We start from the raw sequence: 11,230 nt of genomic DNA, 5'->3' as shown, positions 1-11,230 counted from the left end.
AATTGAAGTTTTAAACATTCACCTCCGGAGCTGCAAGTTTGCCAGAAACATACACAGATCAGTGTGATTTGTGTGTTTCTGTGTAAATATAAAAAAATTACGTAGGGTCTCCCCCCAAAAAAATATAACCAGCCCCGGACTGGTCAGCCAGTCCTGGTTCCAAAAATGACGGGGAACAAAACGAGTAGGGTTCCACCATAATTTAGGAACCAGCACCAGGATGCAGAGCCAGTGCTGATTTTAAATATAGGAGGGAAAAAAATGTGTAGGGCTCCCCCTATATTTAAAACCAGCACCGAACCCAAACCGTCCAGGGTGTAATGCCACAGCCAGGAGACCCTATTACTGGGTGTCCAGGGCCAAAGCATTCTCAGGCCAAGTCGGGGAGGTGGGGACCCCCACAAGAAGGGGTCCTCCCCTCTCCCGAAACCCCATTCTTGGTCTGAAGCCCGGGGCTCTTCCCCGCACCCCTGGGCTATGGGTACGGGGGTAAGAAAGTGTCAAATACTGGAACTACAGGTGCCAGCATGCCTGCCCTTTGGCACTTGTGGAACTGCAAGTGCCAGCAGGCGGCCAGGCACCCATACCTCCACTGAAAAATAAATAGTTAAATAAAGACACAACACTCACACCATAGATAGTATAAATATATTACACACATACCTCACTCACACATACTTACCTGTACCAGCCGGTCGGTCCACTTGTCCAATGTAGAAATCCATGTGGATGTACCGGCAAAAAAGATCCTACAGTATACTCTGCTCTATCCTGGCGCCGCTCTCCGTAGCATCCAGGTTCTTGTCAAAACAAAAAAACGACTTAAGCGAACCATGCCGAATGTGTGTAAGTATATGCTGTTACACTTAATTACACCTCGCACAAAATTATGTTATTTCTCACGGGCCGCTAGCCAATCAGCGCCCGCTTTACATGTAGTGGCCGCTCTTTGGCTGGGATCCACGTGTGTCACTAACTGTGGTGAATTTTTTATAGGGGTCAATCCTATTATGTGCGAATTGCGATTTTCACTTTGAATTCGCATAGCGAATTCATTTTGCAATCCAATTAGCAACTCGCACTGATCAGTCAGACTGAATTAGCCAATTGGAGGTTTCTAATTAGCTTATTTAGTCCAATAATTACATGTCATTGTTTTAGGTAAAAAAATAAATTTCCTCAAATTACCCCAAAATCAACTTTTTCATTAGTTTAGGCACCCCACATTTAATTACAATAATTTTTTAGTTGAAAAATAATTGTTTTTATAGTTTTTTTTCCATTTTTCAAGGTGCCCTCAAAGTACCCCAAAATCACCCTTTTTCCTACTTTTTTTGCATTTTTTCGTTTAATTCGTTTGAGATTGCACGAAAAAAGTTGTTTTTTTAATTTTCTTGCATTTAAAAAAAAACACAAATCAGCCATTTGACACCATTTCAAAACCTACAGTAACTTCCTAATGGTCACAAACAGCTGTCTATATAATCCTGCTAACTAAATTATCCATTTTGGGGGTTCCAGGATAGTCTCCCCACATTTTCATGCATTTCTCACAAATATCATTTGGCAGTCAATTCGCACCCCTCCACTGCGAGTAGTGCGAATAGGCATTTTTAATTGGATTGGAGAATTCTCGGGACCACGCTTCACGGCGATGTGTGCTAGTTTAAAGAAACAAACTCGCTACTTGCAATTCGCACCTAATTGGATTGAGCCCTTAGTCTGCAGTGTGTACTCCCTCACCTGATCAGTGTGTGTGTTTATTGACATAAGTCTGTGATCCCAAATGTCTCAACTTCTAAAAGAGCTGAAGATATTATTAAAAGAACCCCTACTCACTTGACTGAGAAACCCTATAGCTTCAGCCAGCTGGACAATACACTCTGAGCTGACAAGGGTTAAAAATCACCCCATGGAGGGGGGTGAGGGGAGGTGCCTGGAGAAGCATGCATAAAAATGTGACACACTGGTAGTTCAGTGTTCATTCTGCGTGGGGCTATCGAAAGGTACAGATGATCCAGAATTCTCCATTGGGATGGTCCCATCCCAGAACCGACATGGTCCGAGTGGTTTGTTTCTTCCCTTTTATTTTATTTCTGAACGTGTAATTGTGTGATCCTTTTTAACATTAATATCCTTGAAACTTTTGTAACTAAGCTTTGAAGATATTCTTGAATTAAAACATTAATTCTAGTTCCGGACCTGTGTTTTTATGACCCAAGGCCTTCTATGGCTCATGTTACCTATTTTTTAAGTATTGATAATTGTATGTGCAGGTGGGAGCAGAAGCCCAGCTTATGCTTTAGCATTACAGTTTTCTTCTGCTGGTGGCAGTTACCCAGTTTATTTAACCACACGTGCTGAGATAACCTGTAAAAGTCACGGGCTGCTATTCTCAGATTGGCGTATCTAGAGGATCGGTTCCGCAGGACCGTGACAATCAGTAAACAAAGAACAATGCCACTAAGAAGAGGATCATACAGTTCATATGGACAAAGACCCTCAAATGGACTAATGGCTTGCAAAAACAGGCCCACTGATGTTTTCAATTACAATCCACTTGTTATTGTATAATGTGAAGCGTTTTGGTCTCTCTGTTTCAATAAATAAAGCGTTTTGGTCTCTCAGTGTCAATAAAAAATTCAGGTAATGTTGCAAACTTCAGCATTCCCATTACAACTTATAAGGAAGGATACAAGTAATAATACAACCTATACATATAGGGTCTGATTCACTGCGGATCACTATTGCGATCGCAGCTGCGATTACACATGCAGACCCAATGCGAAAATATGCTAATGTCTGCAACAACGAGTAACATCGGCCTCTCATGCACAATTACAGCAGGTCTGACCTTACTCAGAAATTGGTAACCACATTGCACGCAGTGAGTACTCAAGCAGCGTATGCCGTTGCAGTGGCTAATTTATGCACGCCCATGCAAAGGCGTTCAAATGGACAGGCACGCCTGCATTTCTCCTACCACTCCCCCGTCATCATCCCCAAACGCTGACGCCACGTCCCTCGATCTGCAATGGCTTTGTATCTGCGTAGGTGATCGCAGTGCTAACTCACGCACTCTCAATGTGGTGCATATGCATGCGCACTTCAGTGCATATGCATGCGCGGTATACACCATCGGTCGATCAGTAATGAATCAAGCCCATTGTGTCAAGAAAACAGTAGACAACCCCCCTGTATATTGAACCGGTAATGGCATTTTGCAGATATATAAAGTGGTAAGGGGAGACATGGATTATAATTAAATTCATTGAAGGGTTGTAATTTGTATTTTGCAGTTGTTGCTCAGTAAGATGTACTTGCTGATGAAGACACGCTGATACTTTTCAGGGGTTGGTTGTTTGTGTTCTACTCACGTGTGATGCCATAAAAGTGGCCACAAGGACCCTTATTGGAAAATGCATTTAGCCATAGATATCATTGTGCCTTATAACCAAATGCAGGGAAGTAGTACTGATGATTCCAGTGTTCACTCTAGGTCCGGCAGCAGGCAAGGCGCCGGGCTTGGAGTTAGGGCCCTTCAGCGCGCAGCCGAAAAAGTGAGCATGGCCAAAGAAAAGGGGCCTGTCTTTAGGACGCGTCCCCTTTTCGTTACTCCTGGGGGCGTGCCCGGCACTTACAGACATGCCGGGCAGCCCCCAAGCACTGTGGTCACTGTGAATGGATGCCGGGCGCATGCACCCGGCATCCATTAACCGGCGGTGACCACTGCTCCGCCGTTTTGACCACCCACGGGACACTGCGACCCACGGGTGGAGACAGAACCTGCAACTGTCTCAGAAATAGGGCAGGGCGCGGCGCCCCGCTGAAACAGCCTAGCAGGAATGCTAGATCCTATTTCAATGTATATATCTCTGATTTAATTTCCCCCCCCCCCCCTCCCCCAAGTACATAACAGATACATAATGGGGGTAAGTTGCAATCAGGGAGATTAGTAGACTCTTCAGTGAGTCAGGTAGATTCTATTTCATGGCATCTACATGACAATCAGGGAGAGTTAGCAATTATGCCCTGAAGTTTGGTTGTATCTTTTGGTTATAGTTATCTTATGCATCAGCCAAAGTTGTTTATCCCCGCCCAAAACTCCAGACATTCCCTAAGGCTGTTTTGGACACCTTAAAAGTTCGGGATATTAAGCTTCAAACTAATTTTGATTTTATCCTTCCTACCAGGACTGTATCCCTTCAGGCTTTAGATAGAGCGTTACCCCATCTCCATATTTCCTATTGATGCATCTGGGTGTGGAACCTCTAGCTGATTTCTTTTCCATTCTCTTCTTTTGCGGACCTTTGTGCCAAATTAAGTTTAGGTCTCCAAGCCTGGTTCTATTACCTTCAACTTAAACAATGGGTTGACCCGAATGAATATTAGCCCCACTACTGTTCGGATACCCCCAAATCGAGTTTTGGATAGACCGTCTCAAACTTCCTCCCGTTGTGCCATATCCTACTGGTACTGCTTACGCCGCCCCCCTTGCTAAAGTTGTCTCCAAAACTCAATTTCATTTTTACATGGAAACTAAAGAGGTTCCATATTCTACAGTCCCCTCTTCCCCTATTAGGAAGTGTTTTTCATGGCACATATATATAACAGAGGGTTAAGGTCCCCCAACTGCAATCCCTACTTAGCAGAGCCCCTCTCTTCCTATCAATCTAAATGAGTCTCCAGTGATGGTCTCAGATGGCTATTTTTGTTTTATTTATGTCTGATCATGTCTGTACATGACCTAAACCCCCCTACTTCCCTTCTAGATATTTGTCATCCCCCTTTGTTGTCACTCTTTTTTTCTGTATCCCCATAATTTTTGCATATATTCAATAAAAATGTATTGTTGCAAAAAAAATAAGCTGTTTGCCCTGCAAGCCAAAGCTATTTGAACTACAAATCCCAAAATTCCCTGTGCGTGTGCCACAACAGCTGACAGTCTGAAAACTCCTGTCTCAGCTTTACCTAACCGCAGTCTTCTCACTCAGGTTAAATATAGTAAGCGGCCAGTTCCCAGTTTATATACTCTGGGCATTAAGCTCCGCCCAGAACGTCTATTAAACGAATCTCAAATCCATTGGTCGCCAGATCGGGCGGCCTCAGCTACCTTAGTGACGATTTTCGCTATGATTGGTCTAAACGTTCAGACCAGTGACGATATAGGGCGGCCATCTTACCACACCTACCTCTATAAAGAAAAAGTCTGTAACCATGGAGATGCTGTAGTAGCTTACGATGAATACATAACCTGACACTAACACTACTGTATTTCATGAAACACACCGAAGACATACATCTAAAGAGGCACATCACTGCCTTCTGTACTACAGTAACAGCGATGGACGAAACACATTGCCGCGGTAATTTCCTGGTTGGTCATAAACAACCTTTAGAGAGTCGCAACATGGCCGCACTCTCGCTTCCGCGGCTGGACGTGTATGACACATCCCTCCCTGATTGGATACCGCACTCCCACGTGATTAGCTTACGCCTAACTGTGTGGGAATAAGGTCCTGTGATTGGCTGGCGCAGAAGTTTGCGCACGCAGCTGTACCCCCCGGCTTTCTCAACTCGGTGACGTGAGCAACCGCCGCCATTTCGTGTGACCGAGCAGCAGCAGCGAGACATAGGCGGAGGGAGGAGGAAGACGGAGCAGGAAAGACGGTGGTGAGAGCGGTTCTTATAGTCTGTGCATTGTGTGATTTGCCCGCTGTAGGGTGCAACGGCGCTGCCTCAGACTCTGTCCTCTTGTCACACACACCGGGTGCTGTCACCACTCCTCTGAGTGTAGCCGTGGGCATGCTTATCTCCAACTCAGTGTAATGTACTCTGCTCTCCGTAATCGTAGTGAATGATTCTGTTCCTCGTCTCGGCAGTTAATTGATTTATTAAGGGCCTTGCATAGCTGTCAGCATTGGCCATCCCCCACACCCTACGAGGAAGTCTCAGCACTAACTCCAGTGAGCTGAGTCAATTAAGTATTTAAACACCTCTGTTTTCATGTTCTAATACATTATTATATCAAATCTTAAGTGGTGACAGGTTCTCCTGATATTCATGGCATTCCAGAGCCAGACAGACCACGAGTCGGGAAACCCTGGTGTACGCCCACCTTGTCCACGTAGTATGTGGTGGCTGTGTGCAATTATATTCTAATATGAATGTATTAAGTTATTTAGTAGCAAGGTACTTCTAGAAAGCAGTTTGATGTGGTAGATTTTCTGCAAGTTAAATTGCAAAAGCAAATATCTGGTATAAGTTATTTACTGCACATTTACACTTTTAATCGTGAATAACCCCATTACACTGGCTTGTTTTTACTTCTGTATTTAATTAGGATATGTTTTATCTATTTTCTGTTATTCTCCAATGTCTGGGAGCTACCGTGATGGCACAAATTCTAAATATCTAGCTTAATGTATATAAAATGGGATAAATAATCTAATTCCACTTTATCTCTCTCCAAGGCTTAGTACATAGACCCCATGGTCTGAATGTTGACTGTCAACATTACGACTATACCATAAAATAATGTAATTGCATAAGGTGGCTACACACTGGGTTGACCTGCCGACCTATCTTGACAATTGGGAAGTACATACACACTTACCAATTGTCTCCCCAATGTGCAGGGCTTGATGTTACAACTGGGCGGGCATTTAAATGTGTCCACCAAGTTGAGCTGTAACTCTTTGGTGGACCACTGCTGCATGTGTACGGGTGATCAGCGGGTTGCCCATACACACCAGCAGATGACGATATATCTTTCAGGTATAACGGCCATCTGTTGTGCTGCAGGGGCTGATCCAGTATGTCTTTGAACAACGTCGTCGTGCCCAGATGACCTCACTTGCCGCTTGATCCCCACTGGAACTTGGGGTATCAGGGATTTCCGCTTGCTGTCAATATCCACCTGTTACTGACTCTGCCCGCTGTGCAGTGGGCGTGTAACGTTGCTACCACCATTAAACTCTTACAATCGGCGTTTGGAACCGCTTACTGCTGTGTATGCGTCGACTAGCTGCGGCCACACCTTCTGATTGGTGTCTGCTGATTCCCCCCGATCTCTCACAATGGACCAGGCTCTGCACGGTAGCTGGCTGAGGGCTTGAGCTTGGAGACTCTTGGACTCCATCCAGAGCAGCCGGAGAAAGGAATAGCGTTTGACGCAATTCTGTAATCGCAGAATTCAGATGCAGTCGCTGTAAAGGCAAAGATGTTAATTGCTCAATATTCTTAAAGACTCTTCCCCCCTCAGCTTAAAGGTGGGGGATCAGCATACAGATGTCAAACAGCAGTACAATCCTTGCTGTTCAAGAAGATATAAATCAAACCAGGCTCACAGGCCTTCTTTTGTCACTCCAATATACATTCCCACAGGGGGTAAGCCCGCCCTGTGATTTTTAACCAATCAAGTTAAGTGCATGTGCCTTGCAGGCCCAAGGCATGCTTACCTTTAACACTGTCCCCTATGGACCGTGAGGAGTGGTCACTCCTCTATGCCAGAGTCCACCTCGTCAAGGGTTGGGGTTTCCCTCCAAAAAGTACTTCCAGGAATCTGCTAAGGGACCAAGCCTGAATCTGAGCTCCAGGGGCGGGCAACCAAGATCACCTGGCAGGGTTTCCTGGCCACGGAGGGGAAGCTCTTTGGAGCTCCCTGAAAATAATTAGCTGGCTGCCTTAGCCAGCTCCTCATGCACCTCCTCATACCACTTTCAAGCATGAGGCTGCATAGGAGGGCAGCCTGTTTCCCTGGAAGGGGGCTGGGGGATCCAGCAGCCCACACGGAGCCCTGGATCCCCAGGGACTTCCAGGGAATCCAAGGTAAGTGCACTTTCACTTATAAATACCTTTCTCCTTCATCCACTAATGGATACTGGAGGCTTCAAGACAGTGGGCTATTGACGTGTGCTAAGTGGGAGCTGGCACTTGAAATTTTTGAAGTGTGACTAGCTTTTACCCCTCTACAAGCCCAGTCTACAGTTGCCTTCACACTTAGCGATCTTTTACACGATTTGCCCGATTCCGACGCATTGTCTAAATGTGTCCAATCACGATGCCGATGCGCGTCCCTGCAGGTCATACATCGCATCTTCAGATCTGCCATGCTGTAGGGCAGATCTGACTATCTCAGTCATGATGCACTGGAATAGGTAGGAGGCACAATAGATCGTTTGTCACATTGGAGAGTTTTTAACACCAAATCGTGCCCACGACTGCCAGGGAGCTGCTAGGGAGAGTTCAATGGGAAATCGGACACAATGTCCGATCGTGAGCACATCGCCAAGTGTGTAGGCACCATTAGTTTGTTCCCAAGGGGAGCTGGTTGTGTTTTCACATTCTCCTCAGGGTATTTAAATAGTAAGAGTGCTGCTTGGCTGAAACAAAGAATATCTATCTGAGAACAGATAGGCAGCAGCTACACTGCCTGTCTGCATCGATGGAGCTGCCGGGGAGACCCGCTTGCAACTGCACACAGTTCGCCTGAGGGACCCGACTAGAGAGACCACTGTCTCCATATAGAAAGTTATGCATGCCACTGCTTACAGTACGTATAGTGGTCCTGCATTAGTCATACCGCTACCGGCGGCGGAGCATCGGCACGAGTATTCCCTGGCTCCCCGACTAGCGGGGTAGCTAGGTTAACACTAAAAAGGCAGTATATATTCAACAGCAGGCTGCTCCAATTAGTGGGGCAGCACTTAGCGCGCTTGTAGTCCAAATTGAGCACCATGGGGTGCATAAGGCAAGATGCTGTTGCATGAAACGGTTAGCCTAACCTAGACTGTAAGTAAACAGTGGGGTTTAGGCTGGTCAGGAGAGCATTTAGGACAGATAATTACTACTTTATTACAGTGGTTACTTCCCTCTATGCCTAGCGTTTTCAGGCACTGCTAGGAGTGCTTTTAAGGCAAGTGTGGTTCTCTCCTTCCTCTCTGTAACTCAGTTTCTACCCCCTGACCTTTTTCACTACACATTACTATTGTTTATGTGGGGTATGTATTTATCATGGCTGGAAGGGGCTCTAAGGCATCTCAAAAACCATTTACCTGCACAAAGTGTGCTGAAAAGTTTACACGGACAGTCATCTAACTCCCTATTGTGTGACAATTGTGATCCTGAACAACAAGCTTCAGGGATGTCTGAACCGCTGTCTTGGCTTCGCAGTTGGCATCTGTTAAGTGACATCTCTGCTGAGCTGGAGGCTTCTCTGAAAGAGGGAGGCTTCCAGGTCAGCTGCTCTAGAAGCACCAGCATGGGTGCGGTCTTTGGCTATATGGATGGATGGGATCACAAAGGCCATGGCTCCTTCCCGTGCCACGACAACGCCACAGGTCTCAAAAAAGAGACTGTTACCCTCAGTCCTCCAGTTGGAGGAGAAGGATATGCCAGTTTTAGAAGAGGGCGAATATGCTCCAGATTCGCCTGAAGAGCTCCAGGAAGAGCCTGAGCCAGTGTCCGAAGGGATAGAGGCGTTATTTACTGCAATCCGCCAGGTATTGAAGATAAAGGAAGAGGACAAGGGTCCTGCACGGCAGTCTTTAATTTTTAAAGAAATAGACAGGCAGCTACATTTCCAATTTCAGAAGAACTGGATTCTCTTCTGATTTCAGCTTGGGAACATCTGGATAAAAAATTTCAGATGTCCCAGCGCTTATTATCCTTTTCTTGCAGATAACAGCAAATCTTGTGAGACTCCTCCTACAGTAGATCTGTTGGTGTCGCATCTAAGAAGACTATGCTACTGGTTCCTGGGGCCACGTCTTTTAAGGAGACATCAGACAGGAGATTGGAGAATACTCTGAAATCCATTTATACAGCGGCAGTTGTGACTGTGCGTCCTGCTATTGTAAGCTGCTGGACTAACAAAACTATTGAGCTTTGGGTGGAGCTTATTCCTTAGCAGACCATATAGGTGAAGCTGCGGCTTACCTTGGAGAGGTTTCCAAAGACGTTTGCAATATCGCCTCCAGGACTTCAGCTCTGGCGATTTCTGCGCAGGGCGCTATGGCTTAAACAATGGCAGGCGGATGCAGAATCAAAGAAAGCTGTGGAAGCACTTCCATTCACAGGAAGTGTGTTATATGGAGTGGAACTAGATAAATTTATTTCTCAGGCTACTGGGGGTAAATCCACTTATCTTCCATCTGCTCCACCCACTTAAAGATCTTACTCTGGACCCTCGTTTTGGTTCTTTTGTGCTTTGGGAAGTTCCCGTGGTCACTTCAGAGGAGGACCATCAACTTCCCGTGGTTCCAGAGGACGTGGCAGAGCCGCAACATCTACTCAACAGGAGCTTAAGTGCTCTACCAAGCCTAGTGCATGACGGGCTTCCCTCTCACCTGGGGGACCCCAGAGTGGGAGCATGTCTTCGGGACTTCAGAGAAGTATGGACGGAATCCTGTACGGACGCTTGGGTCCGGGATCTCATCACTCTAGGATACAAGCTCGATTTTCAGTTTCAACCTCCACCTCGGTTTTTTGTCAAAGGTTTAGCAGTTTCCAACAACAGGAGTGTTATATAACAAGAAGCAATAGACAAGCTACTATCCGCGAGAGTGGTGGTCCACGTTCCCAGGAATCAGACCGGAAAGGGTTTCTACTCGTGCTTCCGAAGCCGGACGGCTCGGTCGGACATATTCTGAACTGGATCTTAATCCCTACCTGAGGATTTTCAAGTTCAAGATGGAGTCCCTTGAGTCGGTGATTGCGAGCCTGGAGGATAGCGAATTCATGGTACTGTATCTCTAGATATCAAGGACACCTACCTTAACATACCTATCTGGCCTCGTTTCTGAGATTCGCACTCACATTTCCAGTTTAAGGCCTTACCTTTCGGTTTATCCTTAACCCCCCAGGGTATTCACGAAGGTCATGGCTGTGATGATGAGTCTCCTTCGGAAGCAAGGGATCACAATTATCCCTTATCTGGACGATCATCTGCTGAAGGCTTATTCCAGGGACAACTACTGCAGAACATCGCAGTGACTCAGTCTGCTCATCCGTCACGGGTGGATCCTGAATTTTCCCATGTTTCATCTGCAACCGACGCTACAGTTTCTGGGAATGATCATGGGCACATTATGTCAGCTGCTGTTCCTCCCTCAGAAAAAGGCAACATCCATTCAGGAGATGGTGAGAGCGGTCCTTTGACATCATCAGGTATCGGTGCATGCCTGAATTCGTCTTCTGGGGAAGATGGTTGCGGCATTCGAGGCCATTC

General features: G+C 46.1%; 1 protein-coding gene across 1 annotated transcript in view; it reads left to right on the top strand.

The window, feature by feature from the left end:
- The first annotated feature begins 5,545 nt into the window (after nucleotides 1-5,545).
- LOC148540616 (ADP-ribosylation factor 1-like) overlaps nucleotides 5,546-11,230 on the top strand; it is a 38,613-nt gene continuing 32,928 nt past the window's right edge. The window contains exon 1 of the mRNA XM_088442431.1: nucleotides 5,546-5,673. The gene's annotated coding sequence lies outside the window, so the exon portion shown is untranslated. The remainder of the gene's footprint in view (nucleotides 5,674-11,230) is intronic.

This window comes from Taudactylus pleione, unplaced genomic scaffold, assembly GCF_031769625.1.
Source record: "Taudactylus pleione unplaced genomic scaffold, aTauple2 ptg000018l, whole genome shotgun sequence".
NCBI classification, from domain to species: Eukaryota; Metazoa; Chordata; class Amphibia; order Anura; family Myobatrachidae; genus Taudactylus; species Taudactylus pleione.
The sequence above is the reverse complement of the archived record's forward strand: the minus strand, read 5'-3'. Positions and strand labels throughout refer to the sequence as shown.